Source organism: Mobula birostris, chromosome 10 (assembly GCF_030028105.1).
Source record: "Mobula birostris isolate sMobBir1 chromosome 10, sMobBir1.hap1, whole genome shotgun sequence".
In the NCBI taxonomy this organism is placed as follows: Eukaryota; Metazoa; Chordata; class Chondrichthyes; order Myliobatiformes; family Myliobatidae; genus Mobula; species Mobula birostris.
The window spans coordinates 118,043,132-118,055,479 of NC_092379.1; positions in this window are offsets into that span (position 1 = coordinate 118,043,132).

Below are 12,348 nucleotides of genomic sequence, written 5' to 3' on the forward strand. Positions count from 1 at the left end.
GTATCTGGAGAATCTACAAGTCACCATAATTAACACAGGGAAGATCACAGAGAGGCTTGTAAAACATGGAAAGTTTCAAATAAGTTAATGCAATTTTGAAGCTTCTTTCTTTAAACAAAAGGGAAGCAGTGTAGAATAAGAAATTGTGTACAATAATTGTTTCTTTAAAATTATTGCTTCTTTAGTAATTCTGCCAGGTACCTAATTTCTCTCTGGGATGCATCTATGCTTATAGAAATTTCTAGAATTGCAATCTGTCGAATCGCGCAAATATCGATGAAGTATTTTGTTTTGATCTCTGCGTTTTACGTAAATTTCTCTGTGCACATTTCCGATGGACTTGTTGGATGCAGAAAACATATATCCCTCCCTATGTACGATCAGCTGCAGAGACAGGGTCATTATCGATACAGCGTGCAGAAGAAAGTCAGAGAATCAATGATGGCTCTGAGAGTGCACATAAGTAAAATATCACTCGTATATTACTGATGGGATGGGCTTTGTCCTAAAACACAGACGGAAAAGGCTCAAGGTGTTTCTTGTTCATGCTATAGATTAGCTAAATTATTTAGAGATGAAGTGCAGAATTGTAATGAGAACGATTAAATCTAAGGTTACAATGATGACACAACCCTGCTTGAGTCTGAGCTGCATTGGGATTGTGTTTATTATGGACTCTTGGTTTAGGATCATTGCTTTCATATTATTGTGCGGCAGGAGAGTCAAATTTGGGAAAGATTCTCCATCTACTGTGAAACCAATATCAAAGTCTTACTAAGGCTTTATTTTGCATTATGAATTTTAAAGCAGAAAGTGTGAAAAATATTCGACAGACCAGACAACATCTTTGGAGAATGAAGAACAATTAACTTATAATGGCCGTAAGATCATAAGAAGAAAGTTCAAAGTTCAAAGTAAATTTAATATCGAAGTACATATATGTCACCATATTCAACCTTGAGATCCACTTTCTTGTGGGCATACCCAATAAGTCCAATAGCCTTAATAGAATCATGAAAGGTCGCACCAGCTGGGCATACAACCACTGTGCAAAAGACAACAAACTGTAAATACAAAAAGAAAGGAATAAGTAAATAAGCAATAAATATCGAGGACATAAGATGAAGAGTCTTTGAAAGTGAGTCCCTAGGTTGTGAGAACATTTCAGTGATGGGGCGTGAAGTTATTCCCTTTGGTTCAAGGGGGGGTAATACTTGTTCCTGAACCTGGTGCTATGAGTCCTGAGGATTCTGTACACTATCCTGAGGGCAGCAGCAAGAAGAGAGCATGACCTGGGTGCTGGGGCTCCTTGATGATAGATGCTGCTTTCCTGTGGCAACGCTCTGCGTGGATGTTGCTCAATGGTGGGGAGGGCTTTACTCTTGATGGATTGGGTTGTATCCTCTACTTTTTGTAGGATTTTCTGTTCAAAAGCATTAGTGTTTCTATAACAGAATGATGCAGCCAGTCAATATACTCTCCAACAGGCAGCTAACGAAGTTTGTCCAAGTTTAGAAGTCATGCCAAATCATTTCAAACTCCTATGATGTGGAGGCGCTGCCATGCTTCCATTTACATGCTGTGTCCAGGACCTACCAACCCCAGCTTTAAATATACCCTGTGACTTGCCGCTATCTGTGGCAATTAATTCCACCAATTCACCACCCTCTGGCGAAAGAAATTCCTCTTCAATTCTGTTATAAAGGGACATCTTTGTATTCTGGGACTGTGCCCTCTGGTCCTAGACACCCCCACTATGGCTAAACAATTACCCTTGATTCTCTCTCCACATCATTGCCTGACTTTCTACTTATTCTGTTTTTTTTATTTTCATTTTCATAATCAGAATCAGGTTTATTATCAACAGCATGTGACATGAAATTTGTTAACTTAGCAGTAGCAGTTCAATGCAATACATAATATAGAAGAGAAAAAAATAAAATAATAATAGTAATAAATCAATCAATCAATCAATCAATTACAGTATATGTATATTGAATAGATTAAAAAATGTGCAAAAATCAGAAATACTGTATATTAAAAAAGTGTAAGGTAGTGTCCAAGGGTTCAATATCCATTTAGGAATCGGATGGCAGAGGAGAAGAAGCTGTTCCTGAATCGCTGAGTGTGTGCCTTCAGGTTTCTGTATCTCCTACCTGATGGTAACAGTGAGAAAAGGACATGCCCTGGGTGCTGGAGGTCCTTAATAATGGATGCTGCCTTTCTGAGGCACCGCTCCCTGAAGATGTCCTGAGTACTTTGTAGGCTAGTACCCAAGATGGAGCTGACTAGATTTACAACCTTCTGCAGCTTCTTTCAGTCCTGTGCAGCAGCTCCCCCCTCACCCCATACCAGACAGTGATGCAGGAGTGCTTTTATTTTAATATCTAATTCTTTCATTTCTATATTAATGAAAAATGGACAATGGACAGCAATCTCTGATCATCTATTTTAATGTCATCCTATGCTGGGAATCTTTCTCCACGTTCTAAGAATACAAATCACTGGAATTTCATATATTGCTTTTTTAACCTTTTTAAAAAATAGCTGAAAGAAGCTGAAAATAAATTGTTTAAGCCATTAGGTGAAATGACAGCCAAATCAATCCTTGCTTCTCCTTTTTCCCTTATTCAACATTACTGGGTGCTACCTAGATTTTTACCAGGATGTTGCCCAGACTAAAGGGCATGTCTTATGAAGATAGATTGAGTGAGCTAGGGACATTTTAGAATCTCTTAAGCGCACAGATGATAAAGAAACATGGAGGGTTATGAAGGAGGGAGGGTTAGATTGATCAAAGAGTAGGTTAGTAAGGCACATTGTGGGCCGAAGGCCCTGTACTGTACTGCAATGTTCTATGTTCTTTTTAAGCTACAAACAAATTTTGGTAAGATTTCCCCACAGAAATTTAAACATTCCTTTACATACAGTACATTCAGATTGCTTGTTAAAGAATCATAGAGGCATATAGCAGCAAAACAAATCCTTCAGTTTACAGAGTCCGTGGCAATGATCAAGGCAATCATTTGCATTATCCTATGCTAATTTAATTGTATCTTCTCTGCATTCCCATTGACTCTACAGCCCACTCATATTCTACCCTTCAACCACCCACAAGGGACAATTTACAACAGCTTATTAACCAGCAATCCACATATCATTGGTACTCATCAGTACCAACGACAAAGAAAGCCAAAACTTTCAAACGTAAAGCTGCCTCAAATAAACGTGGCAATTGAATATGCCTTATCACTAAAAAGGACAAACTGGCAAAAGAAAGCTCAAGGAATATGCCTTACCTATCACCGGCTACATTGGTAAGTGTGTAGGTGATGTTGGTACCTCACAAACAGTCATCTCACAGCCCAGCCTGAAGCCCTGGCTGAATCCAGAGGTTTGCTCCTTACTACAAGCCCAGGATGCTGCCTTCCAGTCTGGAGACAGAACAGCTCTCAGAGCAGTCAGGAAAAGCCTCTTCTTGGGAGTCAGGAAGGCAACAACCGTCTACACACAAAAAATTTGTGAACACTTGTCTGACAATGATCCCTGACAGATGTGGCTGGGCATCACAGGCATTACCGACAGCATTGACAGCATCAGTGATGCCACCCCGGTGCTCTAAGCAACTTTTATGCGCTCTTCAAAGTAAGCAACATAATGCCAGCTGCGAAAGCCCCCACCTTCCCGGGTCTGTATTGGCAGCAGATGTGAGAAGGGCTCTGCAGAGAGTCAAACCCCTGTAAAATAGCTGGACCAGATAACATCCCAGGCCAAGTACTCAGGGAGTGTGCACACCAGGTCACTGACTTCTTCATGGATATCTTCAACACTTCATTCATCCAAGCTGCTGTTCGCACATGCTTCAAATCAACCACCATCATCCCAGCACCAAAGAACTCTACACCTTCAGAGCTAAATGACTACCACCTTGGTGGCACAGGCACCAGTCATCATGAACTGCTTTGAAAGACTGGTCTTCTTGGAAGTCCGTTGGGTACGACGATGACGTCAGTGATGTCTCTGATGAGAGTGAAGCCCAAACTGGGAAGCGCAGATGCGCCCGCAGGTCAGGCATGTTATGGCCATTGAAGGGTCAGGTCATCTCTCGTTGCAGTCCTGGAGCTTTTGAATGAGATCCTTCAGCTGCTGCTCTTCGAATGTGCGGGTGCCTTTGCAGACTGCCAGGTTCCGGGCATTGCAGTCTTTGGCCAAGGCTTCCCAGCCAGTCACAGGGATATTGCATGCCTTCAAGGACACTTTCACGCAGTCTTTATAGCACTTTGTGGGGCCTCTCTGCCATGTGCCAGCTCGGAAAAGAATCCCATCTTTGGAAGGCAATTGTCTTCCATCTGAACCACATGTCCAACCCATGGAAGTTGAGCCCTCATGATCAGTGTCTCTGTGCCAACTCTCGGCCCTTCGTAGCACTTCTGTGGTGGGGACTCTGTCTTGCCACGAGATGCGGTTGGAACTGGTCAAGCATCTTGATGTTCCTCCTGTATGGGGTCCATGTTTCACAGCCACAGAGCAGAGAAGTCAGATTGACCGCTCTATAGACTGTCATCCTGGTCTTCAGCCAGACACCACGTTTTCCCCACACACACGTCCATAGCCTGCCCTAACTTTTGCAAGTCTGTTTGTGACCTCTTGATCTAGACTACAGGAGGAGGTGATGCAGCTTCCCAGGGAGGTGAAGGCATCAACATTGTTGAGCTGTTGATCAAAGAAGCGTTCCTCAGTCCTGTAGCGAATTGTTATTCCTGCATCAGTCTGTGAGAGAGCAGAGAACAGCGTCGTGGCACATAGCAGTCTGAACAGAGTAGGGGCGAGGACACAGCTCTGCTTGACACTGTTGGTACATCTCAAAAACTCTAGTCCTGCCACACTGGGCACTCACAAATATGCTTACCAACAGAACCGCTCTACAACAGATGCCATAGCATCTATTATGTACCTAGCCCTGAGATACCTAGAAAACAAGGACAGTTACGTCAGAATACTGTTTCTGAATTTCATTTTGGCATTCATCCGTATTGCCCCACAGTCCTTGGTGAACAAATTCGTACTCCTTGGGCTACACAACTGTGCAACAGGGTGTTAGACTTCCTAAACATCACACCTCGGATAGTTAGGAAGTATAAGCACTCCTCCCTCCCCAGCATCCTCAACACAGGTCCCTCCGACGTTATTTAAAATTATACAGCTTTGGAACAGGTCCTTCAACTGAACTTGTCCATGCCGACCAAGTGTTTTGCTGAACTAGTCCAATTTGCCTGCATTTGGCCCATATCCCTCAAAATCTTCCCTATCCATGTATTGGTCAAAATGTCTTTTATTTGTACATATTTCTGTCATCTCCTGTGGCAGCTCAATCCATGAAAATTCAGATCTCCTCTGAATCTTTCCCCTCTCTCTGTAAAATGATACCCTGACTTTTTTTCCACAAACAAGAGAAAATCTGCAGATGCTGGAAATCAGAGTAATACACACAAACTGCTGGAGGAACTCAGCAGGCCAGGCAGCACCTATGGAAAAGAGTAAAATGTCAACATTTTAAGCCGAGACCCTTCTTCAGGACACATAAATCCTGGTGAAGGGTCTTGGCCCGACATTTTTGTTCCCTCTTCTTTGAGGAATACAGTATTCTGTGACTATCTGTGCTATTGCTGCCCCCTATAATCTTATAAAGGTCTCTCCTTAGCCTCTTCCACTCCAGGGACACTAGTTTCAGTTTATCCAATCACTTGTTATAACTCAGGCTCTCCAGTCCAGCCAACATTCCTGTGAATCTTTTCTGTACCCTTAATAGATTACTCACCTCCTTCCTAGAATGTGATGATGAGAACAATACACAATGCCATTTAACTAACGACTTGAATAACTGTAACATGATGCCCCAACTCCTATATTCAATATGTCAAATGACGGAGGCAAGCATACCATATGCCTTCTTCGCCATTCTGTCTAGCTATGTCACCTTTTTCAGAACCCATGTAGTTGTAATCCAGTGTCCCACTATTCAAGAATACTCCCCAGAGCCCTGCCGTTCACTGTGTATATCCTGGCATGGTTTAACTTCCCAAAGTGCATCATTTAGCACTTGCCTGAGTTAAATTCCATCAGCCATTTCCTTGCCTACTTTCCCAGATGATCTAAATCCTGTTGCAGTCAACCTTTGCCAATGGTCACAACTTTATTGTCACCTACAAACTTAATAATCATGCTACTTACATTCTCTTCCAAATTAATTATTTATATGTCAAACAATAAGAAGACCCTGTACCAGTCTCTGCAGCACACAACCGGTTGCAGGTATGCAATCTGAAAAGCAACTTTCCCTTTCTATAGTCTACCTCTTAAAATCAGGCATATACTGTATCAAATTTGCTATCTCATCTTGGATCTCTTGTATTTTAACCTTAAGTACCAACCTACCATGAATGATATTGTCGAAGGGCTTTCATATGTCCATGTAGACACCCTCTTTATCATCTCCTTAAAAAATGAAATCCATCAATCCTTTTGGTCACTTCCTCATTTTAGGGCAGCTATCATGCTAGCAAGACTGTCACTCAGAAGTGCCTGAACACTGATTTTATGATGCGTTATTTCATTTCAGTAACTTGTTGAAATGGTAAAGGACTAGACTGGATCAACAATGGGACTTCACATTGAATCACCTCAAAGCACCCCATGGGATCACCTCAAGTCACTTCGCAGTTAATGAATTGGTTGGAAATGCAGCCAGTATTACTTTGCCGGTAAACATTGCTGCAAGTTTGCCAAGTGATGTCCCACAGGGAGGAATGACATATATCAACAGATACATTACATTTGATGGTGTCAATTAAACAATAAACCTTATTGAGAGAAGCGTTAGAGTTACTGTGTTATGCCTCAGATAACGCTAGTGGATCCTGAATCTCTGCCTGAACAGAAATGCAGTACAATATCTAATCTCTTTCAATCCTGTTGAGTGTTTTAGCTTAGATTACGTGTTTCTTTCTGGAATACAGTTTTAAGTCAAAATATTCTTATTGAAAGTTGAGAGTCCTACCGCTGGATTAGACTGGCAGAGAAGATGGCCACAACAAGTATAAAGAGCCTGCTGAACATGACTAGATTTCTAAATTACATAGAGTAGGATCAAAACTTTTCTGAGCTGGGCGGTAAATTTATCCACTTTTTAAATGAATTTAAGCAAATGAACAACTGAAATCTCTTTCTTTCATTTTCTACAATTCTGTAGTCGCAGGACAAGATGACAATGGAATTGGTGATCACCTGCAGCCATCAAACTTTACAGCTCTTCCCTTTGAGTGTCAGACACTCTGAGCCAATAGGCTGGTCCTGGACTTATTTCCTGGCATAACTTACATATTACTATTTAACTATTTATAGTTTTATTACTATTTATTATTTATGGTGCAACTGTAACGAAAACAAATTCCCCCGGGATCAATAAAGTATGACTATGACTATGACTATGACTATGACTATGACTATCATAGCAATCTTGATAGCAATGATTGCTCAATAAAGAAAAGGGCATTGGAAGTCTAAGCTGTGGGTTTCCTCCAGGATCATATTGGATCAATGCTTTTTGTGGTATATGTAAATAATTGTATGTAGGGTCCATGATTAGAAATTCTGAATTTGAAACCACCATTGGCAAAATATTGTCAGTGATGAAAAAGATATTAGGCCAAACGAAAAGACCAATGGACTATTTGCTGCGTACAGGTGTTGGAAAGCATTTTTGTGAAGAGCAAACAGGGAAAGGAATATATGCTAAATGGAAGGATATTTAGAGAAATGTGTGCGTGTGTGGGGGGGGGTCTTTGAATACATGTTCACTAATTCTTGAAATTAGTAAGAGAATAAGGTAGTGAAGAAAGCAAACAGGCAAACAGTTTCTTTTTTGTATTCACTGGTTGAATAATAGAATACAAGCAAGAAGAGGTCACATTAGAACTATATAAAATGTTACTTATTCCCTGGCTGCAGGTCTGGGTGCAACTCTGGTCACCACACTCCAGTAAAAATGCAATGTTGCAAGAGAGAATATTGAGAAGGTTTACGAAGACATTGTCTGAGCTGGAGAATTATAGTTATGTGGAGAGACGGCAAGAGAAAGGATATTTCCCTTAGTGGAGAGGTTTATGACTAAGAGGCAGAGATTTAAATTAACTAGCCGAAGATTTGAGGGAGTATACTGTATAACAAACTCAGGGGTGGGGTTCTTGAGCACAAGATCCGGAAAATGGGAGTGGAGGCAGAAAATCTGACCACATTTTTAAAAAATGTATTTGTATCAGTAGCAGAAGAGATATATTCTACAGGGTTACGGACTAAGAACTGTGGAGCGGAATTCATTCCGAGCTCAGCTAGCCAGGACATAAGTGGCTGAAATACCTCTTTTGCCTTAGATTTCAGTGATTCTGCTACTCTGATAGAGTCAGGTATTCTCAATGAGTGATCAACTGCATGGCTTTCAAGAGCGAATAAGGTGATTACTTCACCAGAAATGTTTCTCTTGCTCTCTTTAGTTGATGACCTTTGGTTAATGTTGCAACAGGAGACCCTAATATTTTACCTGCCATTAGTTGGGAATTCAAAGGCAGCTTATGCTGACAAAAAGCATTGACTCAATATGAGACAGAAGTGTACTGTCAACTTCTTTGGCAAAGCCAAAAGGATAGATATTCATAGGCTGCATCTGAAACAGGCTTTTGCATGTGCAAATAAGTAGCCTTACACTTGTTAGAGGCCTCCATAAAGCAGTGGGGGTTTGCTTTTAATGCACAAGGCCAGTTGCAGTTGGGAAAATCAGGCTGACATACAGTCAAACCAATATTTTCTAAACTGGTCCAGAAAGCAGCAAAATTGCAGGTGCTGGAAATCTGAAATAAAGATTAAATATTCTGTACATAGAACATTGGACATAGAATGGTGCAGCACAGTACAGGCCCTTTCACAAGATCACAAGACAAAGGAGCAGAAGTAAGCCATTCGGCCCATCGAGTCTGCTCTGCCACGTCTGCCCTTTGACCCACGATGTTGTGCCAATGTTTTAATCTACTCCACAGTTCAGGCAGCATCTGCGGAGATGTTTTAAGTGGAATGTAAAGTTATCAACCCAAAATGTTAACTTTCCTTTCCATTCCACAGATTGATATCCTGAACTGCTGATTTTCTTCAGCATTTTCTTTTCTCAACTGGCACCATAGATAACCGACATAAGTATGAAGCTTGAAGGGACTAGAGTGCCCCACTAGAGCACCAGTAAACTGGTGCCAGCAGTGTCACTATGACCAGCACCCCCTCCCTGAACTACCCTCTGTATCAATACCCTCAACACAAACCCAACATCCCCATTCTGATATCCTAGTTTATCATTGCTAACTATTTCCCAGTTGGCAGACCTGCATCCCCTTTTCCTTGAATGACCCATGTCAGGGTTTGCCAGTGGAAAGTCTTTCATTCTGTCTTTTTTTTTCATCTGCAATTGCCTTTGGACCTTCAGCACAGATCATCAATCTCATTTAAGCCTAAACCTGCGAAAGAAGTGATTGAAGGATACAGACCGCCAGAAAGTGTGTGAGAAAGTCCTTGACCAATGCTTGATATCTAAGGCTACAGCTCATACAGCTGAGAGAAAAATATTGAACTGTCTTTGAGGAGTTGAGGATGCCATCGTCTACCTGCTGAACTGTGTCTACGCCCACCTGGACAAGCCAGTGAGCACTGTGAGGGTCATGCTTTTTGACTTCTCCAGTGCGTTCAACACCATCCGCCCTGCTCTGCTGGGGAAGAAGCTGACAGCAATGCAGGTGGATGCTTCCCTGGTGTCATGGATTCTTGATTACCTGACTGGCAAACCGCAGTACGTGTGCTTGCAACACTGTGTGTCCGACAAAGTGATCAGCAGCACTGGGGCTCCACAGGGGACTGTCTTGTCTCCCTTTCTCTTCACCATTTACACCTCAGACTTCAACTACTGCACAGAGTCTTGTCATCTTCAGAAGTTTTCTGATGACTCTGCCATAGTTGGATGCATCAGCAAGGGAGATGAGGCTGAGTACAGGGCTACGGTAGGAAACTTTGTCACATAGTGTGAGCAGAATTATCTGCAGCTTAATGTGAAAATGACTAAGGAGCTGGTGGTAGACCTGAGGAGAGCTAAGGTACTGATGACCCCTGCTTCCATCCAGGGGGTCAGGGTGGACATGGTGGAGGATTATAAATACCTGGGGATACGAATTGACAATAGACTGGACTGGTCAAAGAACACTGAGGCTGTCTACAAGAAGGGTCAGAGCTATCTCTACTTCCTGAGGAGACTGAGGTCCTTAAACATCTGTCGGACGATGCTGAGGATGTTCTATGAGTCTGTGGTGGCCAGTGCTATCATGTTTGCTGTTGTGTGCTGGGGCAGCAAGCTGAGGGTAGCAGACACCAACAGAATCAACAAACTCATTCGTAAGGTCAGTGATGTTGTGGGGATGGAACTGGACTCTCTGACAGCGGTGTCTGAAAAGGGGATGCTGTCCAAGTTGCATGCCATCTTGGTCAATGTCTCCCATCCACTACATAATGTACTGGTTGGGTACAGGAGTACATTCAGCCAGAGACTCATTCCACCGAGATGCAGCACAGAGCGTCATAGGAAGTCATTCCTGCCTGTGGCCATCAAACTTTACAAATCGTCCCTTGGAGGGTCAGACACCCTGAGCCAATAGGCTGGTCCTGGACTTATTTCCTGGCATAATTTACATATTACTATTTAACTATTTATGGTTTTATTACTATTTATTATTTATAGTGCAACTGTAATGAAAACCAATTTCCCCCGGGATCAATAAAGTATGACTATGACTATGACTATGAAGTTGGCTATGCAACAGGAGACCAGAGTCTCGGGTTACAGGATCATGGATGTGTGCTCAGATTGACAGGGTGTGAATAAATTTGAGCTAGACCACAACCAATTATAATATTTAGAAATGACTTAGATGATGGATTAGGTCCAAAAGTAAAAGAAGAAAATTGGTCTAATCTGACCTAATAAAGGATTATAAAGTTAAGAGAGGCATGGGTAGGCTAGATATTGAGAGTCTTTTCCCAAGGTAGAAGCATCGAGTAGCTCAGGGCATAGCTTGAAGGTGAAAGGGGGAAAGTTTAAAGAAGATGTGCAGGGAAATATTTTTCACACAGAGAGTGGTAGGTGCTGGAACACACTGCCGGGGGTGTTGGTGGAAGGAGACATGACACTGGCATTTAAGAGGCATTTAGATAGTCACAAGAATATACTGAGTGGAGTGGGGTGGGGGAATATGAATCATGTGCAGGCAGATGGGATTAATTTGATTTGGCATCATGTTCAGCACAATCATCATGGCTGCAGCTGAGGTTCAGGAGTAATGTGGGAATGGGGACCATGTACACGATAGAGTCAAAGGTTCAGAATGAGATTCAGATGTGTGCCTGGGATCAGGATTGGGTTTTGTGTGTGTGTGTGTGTGTGTGTGTGTGTGTGTGTGTGTCTGTCTGTGTGGGGGGGTGAGGGAGAGAGGGAGGGGAGAGGGAGAGAGGGAGGGGAAAGGGAGAAAGAGAGGGAGAGAAGGAATGAGGGAGAAAGGGTGAGGGAGAGGGAGAGGGAAGGAGGGAGGAGGGAGAGAGAGAAGGAGAGAGGGGGAGAGATGGGAAGGGGGAGAGGGGAGAGGGAGAGGGAGGAGAGAAAGAGAGTGGGAGAGACAGGGTGGGAGGGGGAGGGAGAGGAGAGGAAGAGAGAGACAGAGAGAGAAATAGAGAGAGAAAGAGAGAGAGGGGGGTGGGAGGGAGAGAGAGAAAACCTTGGGAACTTGGTTACACTCATATGTCTGCCCCCAAATGTATAAGATTATTAGATTATTCCATCCAGAAGAGCTCATCTCCAATTCCTTGCCACTGCATTAGGATATGGTGGTTGTCGATATGCAACAGAGCCCCAATATTAAAAGAAACCTCACACAGGTAACTACCACTGTGAAGTCTGAGATCTGGAGCATCAGTACCAGACATAAAGGCCATGATCATTGTTCAGGAAATCAAACATTGATGCCCTAAGTGGGACATGATGGGCAGGAGATAGCTAGCTAAATACAGACTTTCTTCACGATATGGGCTTTGCCATGAACAAAGAGCTATTGCAGAGAATGAGTTGAGGAGAAAATTAGCCTTGACCAAAAGGCATTGTTGGATTGAAAGCTCCAGTTTCCCTCAGAGAATTTCACAGATACCTGAACCAGAGATCCAGCAGAAAATCCATAGTCTGCAGAACAGATGGTTAGTAGAGTCTGCAGAATG